Below are 6,666 nucleotides of genomic sequence, written 5' to 3' on the forward strand. Positions count from 1 at the left end.
GAAGAGCTGTGCTCAGGTAGATGTATTCAAAGTCCTCTCACAAATATCATTCTTAAGTCAAGGTTGGGGAATGTCTGCTCAGTAGATCTGGTGTGGTTGGTTTAGATGGTCCAAGTAAACATATCAGTTCTGCTATGAAGTGCGAAGACTGATACATTAAGTGCATAGAAGTTCTGTTGAGAAGTGACCACACTTTAAGTAAGAGCACAACCCTTTGAGGTTGTGCAGCTACTGTAATAGTAAGTGAATAACAGCCCTCCCGAGAAGTCCAAGGGGCATATTATCAAGGGGGTTTATCTCCGCTTTTTTGGCTTTAAAAGCCAAGAAAGCGGAGATAAAATTATCTCCCTATTACCAAGCTGTCGCTAACACCAGTTAGTGACAGCTAATAGGAGATAGCGACCATCTTGGGCCCTGCTTTGCATGTCAGTGATATTTATCACTAATGACATGCAAAGTGGGCATGCCAAGATGTTAGCAACTGGAAACAGTCCCTAACATCGCTATCTCCTATTACTAACTTTTGGAGATATTCGCGCTAAGCGCGAATATCTCCAAAAGCTAACACCTGCCCTGAGCAGTTCTTAGCCATGTTATCCAATGGGAGGTGGATAACATGGCTAAGAGCATTTGCTCGATAATGCATGAATATCGCTGACTTTTCAGCGATATTCATGCATTAGCGGCGATTTTTATCACTTTTGCGATAAACCTTGCTAATAGCAAGGTTTATCTGCGATAAAAATCGCCGATGTGCGGCGATAATTTTTGTCTCTAAACAAGTTAGAGACAAAAATTATCACTAGTTGTTGGTAATATGCCCCCTAGTTTTGTCTAGCTCAACGTATTGAAGCCCTGCGGAGATATTCCCAGATGTAAAGTGCATCAGTCCTGCTAGAAGAGTAACCAGTATCTAATTAAATATGTTATGGAAATGCTTAGAAAGTATGTTTTCTTCTCCTTGCAAACATTTTCTGCTACTCTCCCTAACTTAGGCTGTGATTTCTATCCAAGCACCTCCACGCTAACTTGGCCTACAGCATTTTCTAGGAAAGCTGAGTCTGTTATAGATGGGGCATCCTAGATTTTGTTTTCTGGAACCAGGATATCAATGTTTTAACATTCTGAAGCATGGGGTATTACAATCACCTCAAACTGATAGCCCCTGGAAGTCAAGGTGCATTAGCAATGTGTCATCCTCCTCCTCATTTCATCATTCTGATAAACCTGATATATTTTACTACCTAGGTGAATTATGCCTAGATTCCCCAGAACAGGGGATCAGTCTGATTATTGTGTTGTTTTCCACCTCAGAGCCAGACTCTGCTGGACAGGAAGGGTCCACCCAAAGTGGACCCCCTCTACCGCAGGTGACCACCAATCCTACGACCAAATGAAATCATGGCCAATGGTTGATAGCAGCTAGATCCCTGGGGCGGACCTCTTGGTAGGCAGACAAAATATCGAAATAAAAATATCGATATACAATAATATCGATGTTTTAATTTCGACAGTATAGAATATCGATGTCCAAAATATCGACAAACAGAATATCATTTTTTTAAGGTATGTATGTTACTAATATCGAATTTTACTAATATCGAAATTTTTTTTAGTGTTATGTATTTTATTATGTTGTTTACATGTTTGTTAAACATGTTTTGTAATGTATGTTTGAAAATTTGTAAATTTGTTTACATTTTGCGTTTTAGTATCAGAGCAGGTTGTGGGTTTATAGGGGAATAGGGTGGGAAGTAATTTAATAATAATTAATTAATTAATATATGTTTGTAAATATTTTTAATTAATAATTATTTGGTAAATAATTATTATTAATTAGTTAATTAATTAATATAATTTTGTACATATTTTTAATTAATAATTAATTGGTAATTAATTAATATTAATTAGTTAATTACATTAATTAGAGTAATTTTTTTATATATATAATTTTTTTATTGTTAATTAATTAATTGGGAAAAAATAATATTAATTATTAAATGTAATTAATTACAGCTAATGTGCTAATATATTTACTTTATTGTTATTGTTAATTAATAATTAATTGGTAATTAAATAATATTAATTAATTTTGGGTAAAGGAGTATTTTTAGGGTTCAGGGTCAGTTTTCAGTTTTTGGGTAAAGGGGTATTTTTAGGGTTCTGGGTCAGTTTTCAGTTTTTGGGTAAAGGGGTATTTTTAGGGTTCAGGGTCAGTTTTCAGTTCATGGGTAAAGGGGTATTTTTAGGGTTCAGGGTCAGTTTTCAGTTTTTGGGTAAAGGGGTATTTTTAGGGTTCAGGGTCAGTTTTCAGTTTTTGGGTAAAGGGGTATTTTTAGGGTTCTGGGTCAGTTTTCAGTTTTGGGGTAAAGGGTTTTTTTTTGGGTTCAGGGTCAGTTTTCAGTTTTTGGGTAAAGGGGTATTTTTAGGGTTCAGGGTCAGTTTACAGTTTTTGGGTAAAGGGGTATTTTTAGGGTTCAGGGTCAGTTTTGGGTTTTTGGGTAAAGGGGTATTTTTAGGGTTCAGGGTCAGTTTTGGGTTTTTGGGGTACAGTCGTACAGGGTAAAAATAAAATAAATTAAAATTAAATCAATTAAATGAAATTAAAAAAATAAAATTACATTAAATTATTAAGTTTTTAATTTATTTTAAATGTATATGTATTAGTTTTAATTTTTAATTATGTTTTAATATTTTTATTTATTATTTGTAAAATATGTATTTTAAAATTATTTTTACATTATTATTAATACATTTAAAAAAACGATATTTTTAATTTCGATATTTTTGTACTACGATATTAATTTTTCGATATTTTTGTACTTACCTTTATGAAGATATGACTCCGATATTTTTGATTTCGATATTTTTGTGTCGATATTTTTGTATGTAGATATTCTGTCTGTCGATATTATGTCAGACATTCGGACCTCTTTACTTACATTCCGAGTGGGGAGACTTCCTAATTGCCCTCCCTGATAAAACCTGTGCAGTCTCCCCAGGACCAATTAATGCCACTGAGTATGAGAAGTGTGTGTGACTAGTGTGAGTGGGTTAAAGCTCTCCTCATAGTAATTAGTCGCAGATCTGTAAGTTGCTGCATAAAGATAATGATAACCAGCGTCTCCCCTATTCCAAGTCACATTATGCTGTTGTCTCTTGAGTTCACATTTACCTGCCTCTGCCTCTGTAATCCAGAGGTTAAGGGTCTGGTTCTAGATTCACTCAGGTGTCGTTATGGCTGATGGTTTCCTTGTGTCCTCCCCAAGGATCAGTCTGGCTCCTGAAGGTCATCCTGGTGCCTGAAAGAGAGGACTGCGAGCAAGGTGAAGGCAACCTCTCAATGAACATTAGCTGCCTGTGCACCCCCTGCTCCTGTGTCCACCTCTGGCCAAGACTCCTGAACTTAACAACAGCGTGTGTATTCTCTTCCTCTCCTGTGTCCAGCTCTGACCAATAATGCGGAGAGCGGCAACAGCCTGACCACCCCCTGCTTCTGTGTCCAGAACTGACCAAGACTGGTGATCCCAGCGAATCACTGACAGAATATCGAGGAGCTAAATATCGACCTTCAAAAGTATCGGTGACACAAGATCATCTACCAGAATATCAAATTCCTATCTACAAACAGGTATGTACAAAAATATCGAATCCCACATACCGTTGTAAATAATAGAGGGGCATATTACCAACAAAGTGGCGAAGAGAGGCGTTAGCCATTTTGGCTTAACGCCGCTCTTTGCCACTTCGGAAACGCTAGGCTGCACCATATTACCAAGGATATGGTGCAGCCTAGCATTTCCCCCTGCGATGGCGGTAGTTTTTACAAATTATTGCCAGCGCAGTCACCTTTGCACCAGAGTGCAAAGATGTCTGCGAGCAGGGAGGTTTGTTTATATTCAGGAAGGAGTTCCTTCCTGCACATAAACAAACCTTAAATGCCATTTTGTAACTTACATGTGTGTTGCTTTATGCAGCACACATGTAAGTTACAAATTGGCATTTTTAAAAAGAGGTTTGTTTATGTACAGGAAGGGACACCTTCCTGTACATAAAGAAACCTTGGCATTTTGCTTTTTGCCTTATTCAGCACACATGGAAAACGCAAAAACAAGGAGAAATGAAGCATTTCTCCTCATTTCGCCACCTTAAGAACAGGTCTTTCCTGTTCTTAAAATCGGCGCTGCCACCTATTATCGCCAATCTTGATAATTGGTGGCAGCGTCAAAGTAAATGGGTGTTGCGGTGGAACCCCCACTGCAACACCCACTGCACGCCCCCTTTCACAATGAGTTTATCGTGAAAGGGGCCCTATTACCAAGGCAGCGTTAAGTCAATTAACGTGGCTTTAAGCCACGTTAATTTACTTAACGCTGCCTTGATAATGGGGCGATGCAAATATTGCTGCGATATCAGCAGAAAAGTGCTGATACCGCAGTGATAAGGGCCTTGATAATATGCCCCACAGTTTGCTAAATTATCGTTTTTTTTAAATGTCTTAAAAGTAATGTAAAATGAAATAAATAATAAATATAATTAAGAACAACATACTTAAAACACTTAAATAACGTTAAAATGTATAAATAATAAATGTAAGTAAAAAAATTAAATATACATGCATTTTTATTTTTTATTACATATATATATATTAACTTAATAATATTAAAAAACAATCAATATTTGTAATAATTAAATGTTAAATCAGAATTTTAAATATAATTACATATCTATATATGCATGTGTGTTTTGTATGGGCCGAATGGTCTTGTATATACATTCCAAGATGGCGCCCACTGTGACCCCAGGAGGGTTGAGTACTTTGTTGATAGCTATGATTCATGAAAAACTTTATTAACATGTTGATTGTTGTAGTGTTATACACACTGACGAAGGCAGCACGCCGAAATGCGTCTGTGCAAGTCCCCCACAAATAAATCGTTTGTGGTTCCCACAAACTCCTTGAGTGTTGTTTGTTTCTTTTGAACTGAAAGAAAAGACTGAGCGTCATATATATATATACTTTACATTTGCCGATTTTAATGATGGATTACAACAGGATGAGGCATAGTCCTGATGCGTTTAGTTCCCCATGGAACTTTTTGGAAGGTGAACCTTGCACCTAAACACGCCATTTGTTTCACAATCCGATGTTTTCAAATTGAATTAATTTCCTCTGATGGAGTTCTCCTTTTGAATTAATTTCCCTTTGTCATTGCATTATGGGGCCTGTGGTTCAGACGGCTGTTATCCCATTTACATCCCTCCAGTGGGCAGTGCATTTTACATACTGTTCAGATGAAGATCATTGATATTACAGTTTTCCAACATTCACCGGTAAAAGTTTCCCCATGTCAGCCCACTTTCAAAGCTGACTCGGGACCAATACCGAGGCCAGTCCTCGGCGGCAGCGCATTCTCCTTATATATATATAAGTAAACCTATATTATAAATATAAAAATAAATTGTATATAATAAGTTGTCATTCATTTTTTTAAAATAATATTTTGCACTACAATAAATATGAAAAGATTGCATAGCGTCAAAGATAAAATTACTATTTCCATTCCAACAATTGGAACAGTAGGGAACGTTTTGGATAGCGGGAGGGTAAAAATTTCTATTCTCACTCCAGTGGGTGTAACAGTAGGGAAAGCGTTGGATAGAGGGAGGGTAAAAATTACTATTACCACTCCAGTGAGTGTAACAGTAGGGAAAGCGTTTGATAGCGGGAGGGTAAAAATTTCTATTCCCACTCCAGTGGGTGCAACAGTAGGGAAAGCGTTGGATAGCGGGAGGGTAAAAATTACTATTACCACTCCAGTGAGTGTAACAGTAGGGAAAGCGTTTGATAGCGGGAGGATAAAAATTACTATTCCCACTCCAGTGACTGCAACAGTAGGGAAAGCGTTGGATTGCGGGAGGGTGAAAATTACTATTACCACTCCTGTAAGTGCAACAGTAGGGAAAGCGTTGGATAGCGGTACTGTAAAAATTACTATTCCCACTCCAGTGACTGCAACAGTAAAGAAAGCGGTGGATAGCGGAAGGGTAAACATTTCTATTCCCACTCCAGTGAGTGCAACAGTAGGGAAAGCGTTGGATAGCGGGAGGGTAAAAATTACTATTACCACTACAGTGAGTGTAACAGTAGGGAAAGCGTTGGATAGCGTAGGGGTAAAAATTACTATTCCCACTCCAGTGACTGCAACAGTAGGGAAAGCGTTGGATTGCGGGAGGGTAAATATTACTATTACCACTCCAGTAAGTGCAACAGTAGGGAAAGCGTTGGATAGTGGGAGGGTAAAAATTACTATTCCCACTCCAGAGAGTGCAACAGTAGAGAAAGCGTTGGATTGCGGGAGGGTAAAAATGACTATTCCCACTCCAGAGAGTGCAACAGTAGAGAAAGCGTTGGATTGCGGGAGGGTAAAAATTACTATTCCTACTCCAGGGAGTGCAACAGTAGAGAAAGCGTTGGATTGCGGGAGGGTAAAAATTACTATTCCCACTCCAGAGAGTGCAACAGTAGAGAAAGCGTTGGATTGCGGGAGGGTAAAAATTACTATTCCCACTCCAGAGAGTGTAACAGTAGGGAAAGCGTTGGATAGCGGGAGGGTAAAAATTACTATTCCCACTCCAGAGAGTGCAACAGTAGAGAAAGCGTTG

This window comes from Lissotriton vulgaris, unplaced genomic scaffold (genome assembly GCF_964263255.1).
Source record: "Lissotriton vulgaris unplaced genomic scaffold, aLisVul1.2 SCAFFOLD_275, whole genome shotgun sequence".
NCBI lineage: Eukaryota > Metazoa > Chordata > Amphibia > Caudata > Salamandridae > Lissotriton > Lissotriton vulgaris.